The 16,254-nt window shown below is 41.6% G+C and overlaps 1 protein-coding gene across 1 annotated transcript in view; it reads right to left on the reverse strand.

Moving 5' to 3' along the window:
• The window catches only part of LOC134220718 (uncharacterized), a 62,121-nt gene extending 54,681 nt beyond the window's left edge, over positions 1 to 7,440 (reverse strand). Inside the window, exon 1 of the mRNA XM_062699818.1 lies at positions 7,233 to 7,440. The gene's annotated coding sequence lies outside the window, so the exon portion shown is untranslated. The remainder of the gene's footprint in view (positions 1 to 7,232) is intronic.
• Positions 7,441 to 16,254: the final 8,814 nt, after the last annotated feature.

A 16,254-nucleotide genomic window follows, 5' to 3' on the forward strand; every position in this document is an offset into this window, starting at 1 on the left:
GCGACAAAAGTACGAGTTTCTATCCAAGTTGATCCTTGAAAGCGCTATTCAGGCACAACGCCGGCTGGTGCCAGGAGCTTCGGTTCGTAGGAAACCACACAGTCCGTGGTGGGATGTCGAATGTACACAGCTTTATCGCGAGAAATCCGACGCGTTTAAAGAATTTCGGAAACACGGTTCGATCGTTCTCTACAAACGGTACTTCGCGCTCGAGATCCAGTTCAAGAAGCTGTTCAAAGTAAAGAAACGGGGATATTGGCGCACTTTTGTTGAAGATTTATCGCGCAAGACTTCAATGAAAACTCTGTGGACCGTCGGGAGAAGAATGCGCAACGCGTCGTCCGTAAACGAAGATCGTGAAAGCTCGTCGCGATGGATACTCGACTTCGCAAAGAAAGTTTGTCCGGATTCGGTGCCGGTGAAGCAAGAGTCACGTGATACTTTTGCTAACATCAGGGATGATATGGATCGCCCCTTTTCGATGATTGAATTCTCGCTTGCTCTCCTTTCGTATAACAATTCCGCTCCTGGGATGGATAGAATCAGGTTCAATTTGCTCAAAAACCTCCCAGACGTCGCGAAGAGGCGCCTATTGAGCTTGTTCAATCGATTGCTGGAGTGTAACATTGTTCCGGGTGACTGGAGGCAAGTGAGAGTGATAGCCATCCAGAAGCCCGGAAAACCCGCGTCGGATTCTAACTCATATCGCCCCATCGCGATGCTGTCCTGTCTTCGAAAGCTGTTGGAAAAGATGATTCTCTTCCGGCTAGACAAATGGGTTGAATCGAATAGTTTTTTGTCAGATACACAATTTGGTTTCCGCAGGGGAAAGGGAACGAACGACTGTCTTGCGTTGCTTTCTTCAGAAATTCAGCTTACTTTCGCTAAAAAAGAGCAAATGGGCTCCGTGTTTTTGGACATTAAGGGGGCTTTTGATTTAGTTTTTGTCGATATCTTATCCGACAAACTCCACTCGTGTGGTCTTTAACCAATTTTGAACAACTAACTATAGTACAATTTGTTGTCAGAGAAGCGAATGAGTTTTTCTCATGGTGACTCGGCAACTTCACGAATTAGCTACATGGGTCTCCCCCAGGGCTCATGTTTGAGCCCCCTTCTTTTTTACGTCAGGGACATTGATGAATGACTCATGCCAAATTGCTCGTTAAGACAGCTTGCGGATGACTGCGTTGTATCTGTTTCGGGGCCAACCGCTAAATACCTCGGGGTCTGGTTCGACTCGAAATGCACCTTCGGGAAGCACATTGTGTATCTGACACAAAAATGCCAGAAACGGATTAACTTCATGCGATCAATAACCGAAACATGATGGGGAGCGCATCACGAAGATCTTATCACGTTGTATCGAACAACCATTTTGTCGGTCCTCGAATACGGTAGTGTCTGCTTCCAGTCCGCGGCTAAAACACATATGCTGAAGCTTCAACGGATTCAGTAACGCTGTCTCCGTATCGCGTTAGGTTGTATGAATTCGACTCATACGATGAGTTTGGAAGTACTTGCGGGAGTACTGCCGCTGACAGATCGTTTCGCGGAATTATCGCTTCGGTTCCTTATCCGCTGTGAGGTTCTCAATCAATTGGTCATTGACAACTTCGAGAAGCTGCTTGAACAAAACTCTCAATCTCGATTCATGAGTATTTACCACTGGTATATGACGCTGGAGGTAAGCCCAACTTCGGTGGATACCAATCGTGCTAACTTCTTAGACTCTAACAGTTCCTCTGTTACTGAAGCAGGAGGTTCATGGAATTCCATACTTTTTCGTGTGGAGGTCATTCCTCCATTATTTGCAAGCAAATACGGTCACGCTAGCGAGGAGAGAAGCTTTTTCACAGACGGGTCAAAAATGGACTCCATTGGTTTTGGTGTTTTTAACGTTTTTCATAGGGCCTACTTTAAGCTCAAAGAGCCTAGTGCCGTGTATACTGCTGAGCTAGCAGCTGTACACTATTCACTCGAACAAAATAATGACGATCGTGAAATTTTCTTTCATCCATTTTTGACAGAGAATTTACAACAAAATTATTTCAAGTATTGTTATTTGTAACACATATTGATATAATTGTTGAGACTAACTGGCCGGGTTGGTATGTATATAACATCAAGGGTCTCCAAGACTTCTATAAAAGGTTCGATTTCGGAGTGAAATGTACACGAACATTTTAAGCCAATAATTCGACACGTGCCCCCCCCCCCCCCCCCCCCCCCCAACGCCGAGGCCCCGATGCCATTTTTGAACGATTTCTAAATATAAAAAGAAGACAAACAAAACCGCATACATAATAATGTAAATAATGAGATGTATAAAACGAAAACTATATACAAATTTGCCCTTGAAATCACCCAAACTTCACCATAACTCCACGCCACCCAAACCAAACAGCATGTTGAAGCATCAATGAAACCCCTCTTTTCCCCTTCCAATGTATGACACAAAACAAACGCAAACACCACCATGGCCACGAGCGTACGAACCAGCAGTTAATCGTGTCGTTATCGAGTGCAATTTCTGTTGCCAACGATGAAAATTACAACTGTGTTGGTGCGAATGCTCCGATAAAGTATAATGGCAATAATCACCATCGAGTCGGCTCTCAACTTAAAAGCGCGTGCACACATTGCAAGCTTTGAAAAGCTTTGCTCATTGAGGATTCTAACCCATCATTTATATTATAGCTTGGTAGCTGCTTAATTCTCGTAGTCCCGATTATATGGGAAAAAAATGGAAAACTGTCTAAACCATTTTCCTTGTCAGCTGCGAACTCATTAATCAATCTTCATGAAATTAAATACCATGTAATTAGAAGAGTGGCTCTGCGGAATGCAACTTGTTGCGATAAAATCAGTTAAGTCTAAGTACATAAAAATCGTGCGAGTTTTTGAGGTTGAAAAAGTGACCATACAGACACACAAACATACACACACAGACATCTCGGGGCAGCAGGGACTTTGTCCAAGGGCTTGACGACCCCTCCCCATGGCCACTGCGAGTTAGACCGGGACCATCGTCCCTAACCCCTAATCCCAAGGCGTTAAGTGACCCGTGCCGAGGGGATGCATGGCCAGGGGGGTGAAATAATAAGCTAGGCCTTTAATGGAGCCTGTGGGGTACCTGGGCACCCTCCACAGTAATTGTCCCTTACCGCGTCATGCTGGGCTCTGGCGTGGTGGACTTCTTTTCCCGAGCAACTCGTGGGACCAAAATGGAAAACCAAGGCAATTCTTCAACTAGTGGTAGTAGTGTAGGTGACAACCCCTTCCTAGAGGTGGGTTGTTCAGGTCTCCGCCTAGAAGGCCAGAGGCAATAGTCGGCAGCTCAGTGCGCAGCGCCAGCGTGGGTCACTTAACATTCATCTCGGCTAAAAAAACGCCGGTAGAGGTTATTGATGGCCCATGGCTTGTGGAGGCGATGAACCGCAAACGCGATGGGCTTTCGGCCTTCGAGGTGGCGACGGAACAGCTGGACGCCATCATCGACTTTGCGTCATCGAAGCATGATATCAGTAAAGACCTCAAGAGGAGCTTGCTTAAACTTCGAAAGTCAGGGCGTGCCAGCGAAGACGGTGGTGCCAAAGTCTACCCAGACTGAGGCTCAAGTATTCGCGGGCACGTCGGGGGTGACTTCTCCAACGGAGCAGACACAAAAACGGGGGAGACAGTCTCCAGGGGATGAGCTCCCTGGAGGCCGCTCCAAAACGCGGAGGGTTACTATTCCGAACAAGGGTAGTGGGGCTGGGAAGCTGAACCCCGGCCAGGTACCTCCCAAACCGGGGGAGGAAGGACCTGGAAAGGTCCGTCCACCCAGGAAAGGCGGTGGTAAGGGGTTACGGCAGGCTGAGAACTCTCAGCTGCCCCAGACCAGGGAAATAGATGGGGATGACGCCTCCTGGACCCTGGTCAAGAACAAGAGGAAACCGAAGACGTCAAGGGCCGAAAAGAAGGCACAGGCCAATGAGGGTAGCAAGAAGTCTAGTGTAGGCGCCAATCGCTCCAGGGGCGATGCCCTAGTCATCAAGACGGGCGAGGCTAGGTACTCGGACGTCTTGAAGGCGATGAGGAGTGACGTCAAGCTCGGTGAACTCAGCGCTGACGTACGTCGAATAAGACGTACCCGGATGGGCGAGATGATCCTCGAGCTGAAGAAGGGCGTCTCGCAAAAGGGCGGCGCCTACAAGAAGTTGGCGGAGGAGTTCCTGGGCGAGACGGTCAAGATGAGGGCACTCACTACGGAGGTGAATCTAAGGGTTAAAGACCTGAACGAGATCACCGAAGTCGAAGAGCTCGTCACGGCACTGCAGCGACAGTGTGAAGTGGAGACGCCCACCGCAGCCGTTCGGCTACGGAAAGGTCCGGCAGGGACACAGGTAGCATTGGTTCGGCTATCTGCAGCGGATGCCTCCAAGGTAGTCAAGTTAGGAAGCGTCAAGGTGGGATGGTCGGTGTGCCCTGTGGGCATATACGAGCAACCCGAAGTTTGCTTCAAGTGCCTGGAACCGGGGCACAAGCAATGAGACTGCAAAGGCCCTGACAGAAGCAATCTCTGCCGACGCTGCGGATTGGAGGGACATAAGGCACAATGCTGCACGAACCATCCCAATTGTTTGATTTGTTCCAGCAAAGCTGTGAACAGCAAGCACCCCATGGGGGTTTCGATGTGCCCGGTGTTTAAGTGTGCCGCAAAATCACAGTGCAGGTAACGCAGCTGGCTTGCTCGGCCTCGCCCGAGTGTTTGGTGTGCGCAGGTTTAGAGGAAACGGCGGAACACGTGTTGTTCGTGTGCCCACGTTTTCGCACAATGCGTGACCACATGCTTGCCACATGTGGTCTGGACACTACCCCGGACAACCTACACACTTAAATCCAGAATTTAAGTTCGGTAATATTTTTTACCGATTTAACCCGCTAAATATAAATTAGAACTGAGGGATCAGTAAATTATCGTGAATTTACTGATTTCTGTTATAAATTATACCGATGTCTCAGCATTGCAAAACTGGTTACAGGATATCGGTAAAATAAATAACCGAACTACTCTGTTCATCGTAGGAGCCAAAAAATAAATACTGACTGCTCAGTTAAAAATATTTCCTTTGCTGAGTATCCAGTAACAATTTTACCGAGTTCAGTACCCGACATACATTGGTGACGCTTACCATGGCGCCATATTTGGAAATTTGCGTTGAACTTCATTGTATGGAGAAAAGTTATTCCAAGGGAAATATTCAGAAGAAAGTAAATAGTTGAACCATTGCCTGGACAAAAACATCTACCAAAGCATTAATGGGACAAAACCATTTATCATGGAGACCGCCGGAGACATGAGGACGATCATCGGCTTTTTGAGAACGCCATTCTAGATGGATGGCAGTGTATTCCCCGATTTCGGAAGAAGCCGCGGACGCGAACTTATACGCAAACGTAATGACATAACGTTTGCGTTAGAGGACCGAATGGAGTAATGGTGGCAATAAGATGATGAAAATGCCGAATAAGCTACTGTTCCGGTAAGTAAAAACAAACCGGCCTGCAAAACAAATCCAAAACTTGAATATTGTTTTTTATTTCAGAAAGTTGACCGTTTGTATTCTCCTGTATTATTATGTATGCCTTGGCTTGAGCCTGAAATCGGAAATGGTGATACAGATGTACCGATTTCCAACAAAAAACAGCAAATTTCAAATACTTTAACAATAAACCAAATAAAATCTAAACTAATCAAAAGGTGCCCGCATTATACTATCCATTGCATTTTATTCGGTATTTCATATTACAGAAGTCGGTATACATTTTACAAATGCACCAGTATTTTTTTTACCAAGTGCTCAGTATTCATTACAAAACAGCTCGGTAAAATTTGACATTTCGTTATCGAGAGAGCAGAACCGAGACCTCGGTAAATACTTAAACTTTTTACTGAGCTGACTGCCGAGAGCTCAGCTGTTGAGAAATCGGTAATTTAATTACCGAGCCCGTTAAATTAAATTAAGTGTGTAGTTCGGAGGATGTGCAAAGATGAAGTTGGCTGGAACGCCGTTTTATCGGTTATCGCCCAAATCGTCTCGATGCTACACAGAAGGTGGCGCGTGGACTCAAGGATGGCTAGTTCAGGCGCAAATAAGAGGTGGTCCAAGGGATCGGAGTCGGCTTCATGGGTCATACAGGTGGTCATGCTCTGTGGTCGAACTCGATCCTTTTATCGAACAAGTGGCCGCGCGAAGAACAACATGGTATCGTCGCTTTCGCGGCGTCGGTCAACCGGGCGGGTTCCGAGCCCGAGGACGGAAAGGGGTCCTCGTCAAGGCTGGGGCAGGCATAGGCCTCGCGTCGGAAAGTCCCTCTGTGTGCTGGCGAATAGACCCTATCGCAGAGAGGTCAATTTGGGGTGCACGCGGCATCATCATTCTTGATACCAGTCGTGCAGAGGGAAGCAGGCGCGAAGTCGACCCTTCCCACCTTCCGAGGACATAAGGCGTGGTAAGGCCACCTGGAAAGCCGGCAACGCGCTGGCACGATACCATGGTGTTCTTCTAAAAATGCGAGTTACGATGTTCGGTGCTGCAAGGACACGCAGCTAACCTCGAGGGTGCGTTGTGCACTGGCCCCCCTTTGAAGCATTACTTTCTTGTTGTACCGAAGGGACTATGGGCTTGGCGGCAATGGAAACGGTTTAGCGGGTCGCGGATGTAGTCCTGCCTCCCTCGTTTGCTGTTGGAGGTGGTCCCTAACCCCGCACTTCCTGGATAACCCAGGATGTCTGTTGTCCCCCTCCATTGCTTAGGAAGAAAAAAAAAATCACACACACAGACATCACCTCGATTCATCAAACTGAGTCGAATGGTATAAGAAACTTTACTATCAGATGTTCCTGTAAAAAGTTCGTTTTCAGAGTGAAATGATAGCCTTTCGGTACAACTTTGTTGTACGAGAAAGGCAAAAATCAAACAGATATTTTTCCTTTTGCTCGCGACGAATAATACCGTTTTGACTCAAATTTTGAACATGACTCATATTCCGAACACTCGCTTTTAAATGGTCATTTTGGCTTTATTCGTGTAATTTTCTCCATAGGAGGTTGAATTCGATTGAAATTTTGACCCTCAGTAAGAAAAATCGATGAAAGTTTTTGTTTTAGGTCGGTAAAACGTGAGTGTTCGGAATATGAGTCATGTTCGAGATTTCAGCCAAAATGGTACACGTACTGTACTTACTTTCCCGATGGCTGCTGCAGGCTATAGAAGATCGTATTTGTTTCGACCGGAGCAAAGCGCAATAAGCACATGATCTACCGAATATCAAACAGATGTTTTTTTCTTCTGCTCGCGACGAATAAAATGTATGGGGGTTTGTGCAACTTCACTACAAATGCTCAAACATATTCGGCGAACCTTGACTCCACCCCCGACAACACAAACCAAAATCAAACCGTTTAAATTTTTCCAACCGAGCCGCCAACTGTCACGTTCAAACAAAGCAGCAACCGAAGCGTTTTCTTGGGGGCGGAGTCAATGTTCGTCAAACTGTTTGACTGGTGTGCCCGAATAGAAAATACAATAGAATTACATTAAAATATCATAAAATTACAATACATTTTATTGATGAACAATCAACCCAAGCAACCAGAAGTTCAGATTTTACTTAAATTTACTCTTAACCGAACTAATTGGTTCACTATGGTTCACATCAAGATCCAAGCATTCTTAACGAAACTTTAAAGTTCACTTTTACGCTCCCACCATACAAAAAATTTCTTAAAATGAGAGCTGATTAAGCCAAAATATCCCTTCTTATCCGAACTTCTGGTTGCTTGGGAATTCTATTGTTCTACTATTGTACCAATTAAATTGCCTTATTGTTGTTCCAATAAACGAACAAAACAATCTATTGATAGAAAACACGTAAAAAAATAACCTTATATGTTATGGCAAAAAACAAAAGTTATTTTAGTTATCAGATAAACATTGTCGCTGTCGTCGCTGTCCGGAACATCTTTTGCTGGCGAGGATAGGGGATCTAAATGTCAAAATGGAAAAATACATACGATTTGACAGGTAGGTACCCAACATGTTTCGGACAGCAGAACAAAGGGAACCGAAGCGACAATCTTTATCTGGTAACTAAAATATCTTTTCAAAAAACCATTCGAAAATACTTATCCAGCTTTCCACGCTCGGTAATAACGGCTTGTCGGTGTGTAAAAATCAATCAGTCACTGTACTTTCTGACACTAGCTGGAGGAAAACTCACTGGCGAAAAGGCCTTTTTTCCCTTCACGGAAGAAACAAAGTACCCAAAATTGAGTATTTTTAAACTTACTTTTGAGTTATTTTTTCTCTTCTCTTTCATCCACTCTTTCTTTTGTTGTCAAAAACAAAAGAGCCAAACAATCCAACGACGCCAGTTCAATACGGGAAGCCAATTTTGAGTTTTATTACTTGAGGTCGAAATTGAGTGAATTAAACTTACATTTGGGTAAATAAATTTTCCGTTGGGTACTTTGTTAACATGGGAGCACAGACAAACAGACATAACACATTGAACATTCACTAATCAAATTCATCGTCGTCCACACTCTAACGACATCTGTTGTTTTCACTTAGTTGGGCAAATCACGCACCAGATGGCGGTAGTGAGCAAACGTCAAACTCGAGCAAACCCGATGCGCGCGCCACGAGCGATAGATTGGCCAACTAAAGATTATTTAAAATGACCAGTAAATTAGTGAACGATGAGAATTTCACGAGTGATATGTCTGTTTGTCTGTGATGGGAGTAAAAGTAAACTACTTCGACCCTATAGGGTCTATAGAACCAAAAGTTCCTTTAAAAGTACGTTTTTCGCTTAAGCAGGTCAGTCAAGCTTTAAAGGAACTTTTGATTACTTGGGCCGATTTGTCAAAAGAAGCCCCGTACGACGGTGCCATCAAACTCAATTCAATAATCATCTTTCTTATCGACAGGATTGCAGTGCAAACAACGATTCCGGGCTTGGAAGTGGCTGCTGTTCTGGACACCCTCTGTCACACACACAAAAAACAAACATGGTTTTAAAGACAGTTTTGCACTATCAACTTGAAAAGTACTCGATTTGCTTGAAATTAAAAATGAAACTGGCTTTGGTAAAAGTAATTTTTTTATTTGAAAGTTCATTTTTCATTGTTGTTAAGTTAAAATTAAAAGTTCTTCCATTCAACTTAAAAATTGTAGAACTGTCAAATCAATCATCAATAAACTATTCTCCAAAAAGAGAAAATGAAAAAAAAGTTTACTGAGTGTTTTTTTCAGGCACTATGGAATACATGAGGTGGTTAAAAAACAAAACCAGCTTCGATTGAAAGTTGGAGAAAGTACCAGTCTTAGCGTACTGAGGGTCGTGGGTCCAGCTAAAAGATATTTTAGTTACTAGATAAAGATTGTCGCTGTCGTCGCTGTCCGGAACATCTTTTGCTGGCGAGGATAGGGGAGCTAAATGTCAAAGAAGGAAAATCCATACGATTTGACAGGTATGTACCACACATGTTTCGGACAGCAGAACAAAGGGAACAGTAGCGACAATCTTTATCTAGTAACTAAAATATCTTTTGTTCAGCTACAACGAAGGGAATTTTTAAGTTTTAAAAACATTGTAAAACCAGTTTATTTATTTGAATCGTAACTTGAATTATTGATTTGTTGTTATATGTTTTGTACTTTAGAATTGAAAAAGCTATACTTATTTAAAAAAGAAAATATACTAAACTTATTTTACATGATGAATTTTTTTCAAGTCAATTTATAGAAATATTTTTGACCACTATTTATTTAAAAGTCGCAGTGTGCACTGAACATTGACAGCCACTGCACTTTCTCTTGCCACACAACAGATTTTTTTAACGTACCGCAACAGGACAGGAGTGTCCGAAAAGTGTTTTATCCGGTGTGCTTACTTTTGGGATTTTCCAATATGCGGAAAATTAAGCGACCAAAAGAACTATCTAGCCAGATGGATTTTGTGGCAGACCAGACCATCGCTGAAGAAAATTCGACGGCAATGAAAAGCACTGCCCGCCACACGGAACTAGAAGGCGAGACGGAAGGTAAGTTATATTTTGTTAACAAGAACAAAAAAAGAATCCGTAAAACGGAAGGGATCAGCACCGGTGCCGCAGTGTGTATACGGTGTATACTAATTTCAGCCATCGCAAAAAAGCGCCCAACATGACGAGAATAGAAAACAAAGTTGGGCGCTGCTTTTGCTGGTCGACAGCATTGCATGTCTGTACTTATATAAGATTTCTGCTTTCTTTTACAGATATTTTTTTATGTTTCGGGCTCCGTAGCTGGCGAGGAAACAATGATGCGATATCTGAATGCCTACGATGCGCACCCGGCGCTCCCCGATAAGTGGCTCAAGTGTGAATGAAGTGACTACCTTGACGATAGTGCCGCGCATGTAGGTATCACGTTCTGCCTCAACTTAAAATACTAGAATATTTTTTACAACAAAGAAATAAAAAGTAAAACATAAATTATTCATTAAGATCTGTTTTTTTAATTTTAAAGGAAAAGGTGAAAAAAATGGGGGGAAGTTCTCATGGGGCTAATAAATATTTAATTGTGGAACAAAATTGTACCATTCTTATTTTTCACAGTGTGCTAATTTGGATTTGACAGTTCTACAGTTTTGGCTCAAAAACTCAAACTTTTAATTTTAAAGTTGTACGCAGCTTTTAAACCATGGTAGAGGTGAAAGTTGGCGTACTTTTATTTTAAACATACACACCTCTCTACGAAAAAGAACCAACGCAACTTTTTATTTTAACCAACGGTTTTCTTAATTTTAATAATGATTTTTCTTTCTGTGCAGAATCCGATCGTTCAAGACATGAAACCGTTCAGAGTTCGTCCCGCTAATGCAACATGTAGGTCAACATGCATAGAATAGGTGCATCGGTACAGGATGCTCCTCAAAATGGTGGTGCTTATTTTTTTTTTAAAGTCTCGAAATTAAAAACGAAAATAATGCATTTTTTGTTACAAAAAATATATGAAAGAAAATTAATTCCAAGCTCATTTCAGTTTATGTCAAGTACGTCGTACGTTTTTACATCACATTCTTTTACATTGCTTCAATTACGTCGTCTGGTTTATTACATCGGATAATCATTACATCGTTTCTATTTATTACACCGAAAGCTATCGAGTACATCCTGCAATGTAATATTCAACAACCGACGGATTCAGTTGGTTGCATCTGTTTCGATGTAATATTCAACAAATTTTTTTGCTGTGTACTTACTCAATTTTGGCTTCCCGTACGGATGTTCGAGGTTGGGTGAATTAAACTCACTATTGGGTAGTTTATTTCTTCCGTGTTCCCCTCACCCACACGGTAGAAATAAACTACCCAATAGTGAGTTTAATTCACCCAACCTCGAACATCCGTACGGTAAGCCAAAATTGAGTAAGTAGGGTCGAAGTAGTTTGCCTTTACTCCCATGTTAAAAAAGTACCCAACGGAATATTTATTTACCCAAATGTAAGTTTAATTCACTCAATTTCGACCTCAGGTACAGTATCCCCCCGCTGATCCGACAAATGTATGGCCGGACTATCGAGGTTTCTCTCGTTAATCCGACTGTCAAATCCATACAAATGAACCAAAACAAAATCACAGCACAAATTTGAAAACTGACAGCATAATGTGTTTAAATGGGTGTTGATACTTTATAATCCGGAAAATTCCGAATTAGCGAGGTCCGGACTAACGAGTCGTTTGACTAGCGAGGTCCGGATGAGCGGGGGGATACTGTAATGAAATTCAAAATTGGCTTCCCGTATTTAAGTGGCGTCGTTGGATTGTTTGGCTCTTTTGTTTTTGACAACAGAAGAAAGAATGGATGAAAGAGAAGAGAAAAAAATAACTCAAAAATAAGTTTAAAAGGGTCAACGCTGGGTACTTTTAAGGTTCCCCCAAACACACGCGACGTGACTGTCGCGACGCGATTCTATCGCTTGGCGACAGCGATTCTGTCGCTGTTGGTATGGAAGCGTAAATAGAGCATTGCCTGGAGCGACCAAACGATAGAACCGCAGCGACTAGTTGTCGCTTAGGTCTGGGGGAGCCTTTATTCTTCCGTGCAGGAACGCCAGTGAACTTTCCTCCAGCTAGTGTCAAACAGTACAGTCAGGAACTAATAACCGGGACCTCGAAGTCCCGAAGAACCGATTTAAAATTCATGCAACCCAGATGAGCTGACGAGACCAGCACCGCCAGAGGCGCTAGTGTTTTTTACTCATATTTTGGTTAATTTATTTGAAAGTGTTTTGATATGTGTGCTGTGAGTTTTGACAGATACTTAACCTCAACCGTGTTTATGTTTCTTTATTTTTTTCCCCTCTTCTCGTGTTTACGGATCGTGTATAAATCAAGCATAATTTTTCATAACGACGTATGTAACAAAAGTAAACAAAACGGGGTTTTTAATACAACGTGACAATCACACGCGGCTTTATATAATACGCATCGATTTTACTGAATTCAGATCTTAAAATTCTTTAATTTAATCTTTTTGCGAATCGACGTATGTAAAAATTTCTATTTTGAAGTCTCACTGTTACATACGTCGCTTTAACATATGGGAACTAAGAGCGACCTATGTAACAAAAAATCAAAACAAAACACAGCTGCCGTTGCGTCAATCGTGCACTATGGAAAACCGACCAATGTACACCGACGTACGTGTAGCATACCGGTGTATGTACAATTTTATCGTTTTTCACAATGAATTTGAATGAACTGAGCTTTACTGTGAAGCACACTTATTACGTGTCTTGTAATGATGCATGCCAGCGGAAAAAGTATTGAAAAAGATTTAGTTTTAAAACAGTTTTAGAAAAAGTTTTGCCAACTTTCAGCAAAGGATTTCTCGAATCCTCATATTTGTTACATACGTCGTTATGAAAAATTATGCTTGAAATAATGTTCAGTTCGGTACTTATTTATAACGTATCCGCGTAGTATGCTGTTCCGTGGTCAGTGCGGGAATTCCAATTCCAATGTGAACAGTGTCCATATGAAATGCCCAATAGCGATTTGATTATTGACCGACTAGCGCCGTACGGAAGCAGAATTGTGTGAATTGCCCCACGAGCTGAAACTCAATAAGGTCTATTGGAAGTTTTAGAAAATTATTTAAAATTTGGCTTCCGTCTGCCCCGCGGATGTGTCCTCTTGGGTAGATCTTTATTAGATCAGATCACTATGAAGCTTCTGAAGAGCACCCGATGATTATAAAATACAGGGCCAAGACATTACACCAGGTTGTCGATACTCGTCTTTCAGGTGCCTGAGGAAAATTATTGTTCGTCAACTGATTCGGATATCGCTGAAACGAAAAAAAAAACTTCACCGAAATTCAACGAGCAAATCACTGTCGCTGTCGGCATGAAAATCTCTTGGTAATTTTAAATTATATGATTTGTTTTTTTATTCATTCATCAATATAGTTTACATCTAAACAGATAACAATGAATATATAACTTTTTATTTCCCGTAAATTTATATACTCCTTATATTTTTTATGATTTCATCATTAGTTCTGCCAGATGACGTCTTAGACGATGAGGAAGATGCAGATATCGGTGAACCCGTAATTGATAAAGGGTATTCTAGTTTTACGTCTACCTCGGAGTAAACTCCAGCGGCCGTTGCTGTGGTATGAAAGAGATATGCGAAGGCGCAAATGACGAGTATTCCACGATGCCGAGCAGAAGCTCATCCCACCTAGCACAACAACAAGTAGATTCCTGAGCAGCATATCATTTTATTAGTTTCATCATTTTCTTCGTTGGTTCGTGCCTGAAGTTCGTTCTGAACTTTATCGAGGAAGGAAAGAGGAAAATACGAAATAACGGACAAAGATTGTCATTTTCCTATCGCGGCTAATCTTTGGAGTTTGACAAGCTGACATGGACCGGTTTTAAGAAGCCCCTGGGGGAACATGAAACTGGATTATGCTTCCGAGAAAGTTTCTCCGTTGTTTCTGAAATATTGGAACGAAACTTAGAAAAAAAAACTTACAATATTCAAGATGTTAACACCACTGCGTTGCCGTTCTCCAGTACTCTGGAAGAGTTCAGGTCCGAGCTGAAGAATTTGATGAAGCAGTCGTGCTTCCGGCGCAACTTATCTACGGGCGAAGTGTACACTAACCGCATTAGAAACGCACATAAAATCTAGGAACCCGCTGTCCAGAAATCTTTCACCCGATGTGCTGAAAATATGTTCTACTCGAGCCATCTGACAGCAACCAACGGGAAACTAAGCCATTGCATCTCCATTCGGTTTGCATTCCTCCGAAAAGGCGTCATCAACAAGTGCTTCCTAACTGTCGTTCGTAGCTGGACGGTGAAGCTATAGTTGCTACCCAACTATACGCATCGCAACATCTGTTTGTGCTGTTTCATGGAGATGGAGATTTCAGCCAAATTATAAAGGTCGCCTTTTGTGCATTCGGCCTTTCGTAGTAGACCCACCAATTGAGATTGATTGAATTATTGATTGATCAAGATTGATTGGTTGGTTGAGTTTGTTTGATTAATAATGATCGACTTATTCCATTGAATCAGATTGATGGATTGAGATTGATTGATTTTTTTATTGATTGAGATTGATTAAGATCGTTTGATTGAGATAGACTATGATTGATTGATTGATTTTATTGATTAAAATTGATTTATTAAGATTGATTGGTTGATTGATTGACTGAGCTTGATTGAATGATTGAGATTGATTGACTTATGGATTAAAATTGATTGATTGATCGATTAAGATTGATTATTATTAATTGATTGAGTGATATTGTTTGATTGAGATTAATTAATTGATTGCTTGATTTTATTGATTGAAGTTAATTTATTGATTTATTTAGATCGATTGGTTGATTCATGGATTGAATGATTTAGATTGATATATTGATTGAAATTGTTTGATTGATATTGGATTGAAATTGATATTTTATTAAGATTGATTGATTGATTTACTGAGCTTCATTGCATGATTGATTGATGGATCAAGATTGACTGATTGATTGATTTTGTTAATTGAGATTTATTGATTGATTAGTTGACTTAGATTGATAGATTGATCGAGATTGTTTGATTGATAGTTTGAGATCGATTGATTAAGTTTAATTGATTGGTTCCGATTCTTTGATTAAGATTGATTGATTGAGACTGATTAACCGAGATTAAGATCGTTTGATGGAGATTGATTAGGATTAATTGATTAAGTGACTTTCTTGATTAAAATTGATTGATTGATTTTGATTGATTGATTTTGATTGAAATTGATTTATAAGATTGATTGATTAAATGATTGAGATTGATTGATTTAGATATACTGGTTGATTTATTTTGTTGATCGAGATTTATTGATTGATAGATTGAGATTGATTGATTAAGTTTAATTGATTGGTTGAGATTGTTTGATTTCTATTGATAAAGATTGATTGACTGAATTATTGAGGTTAATTAATCTATCTTCTATATAATAAAAATGAAATGGTCTGTGTTCGTATCCTCGAAAACGGCTGGATGGATTTTCTTCATTCCTTCAGCAAATATGTTCGTTAAGTCACATCAAGTAGGCGCATTTTCGCCTACTATGCAGGACAACGTCTGCCGGGGCGACTAGTTGTGAATAATTGATTGAGAATAATCGATTGAGATTGATTGATTGATTGTGCCAACTTTGTATTCTGGATTTGCAATCCTAGCCTGTCCTTGACTTCTGGAATAAAGGTGTGACAAGAATAATTGGCTTTGTAAAGGGGGGAAATGTATAGACCGGTCATCGGACCGGATAGTCTGCATACCGTATCGAACGACAATGGCCGACGATGCATAAACTTTGCAACATCTCGCGGAATGATAGTCCGAAGCACTTTCTTCCCCCGCAAGAATATCCACAAAGCCACATGGAAATCACCTAATCAAGTAACGGAAAACCAAATCGACTACGTTTTAATCGACTGCAAATTCCTCTCCGACATCACGAACATCCGCACTTACCGCAGTGCGAATATTGAATCCGACCACTACCTCTTTGCAGTATATCTGCGCTCAAAACTCTCGACGGTGTACACCACGCGTCGGAGTCGTCCGCCGCGGCTAAACATGAATTGTATTTTTGGCGTTTGTTTTGTTTGAAACATTATTAATATTCTTATATTTATTTGAATAAAAATAAACC

Source organism: Armigeres subalbatus, chromosome 3, assembly GCF_024139115.2.
Source record: "Armigeres subalbatus isolate Guangzhou_Male chromosome 3, GZ_Asu_2, whole genome shotgun sequence".
Classification (NCBI taxonomy): Eukaryota; Metazoa; Arthropoda; class Insecta; order Diptera; family Culicidae; genus Armigeres; species Armigeres subalbatus.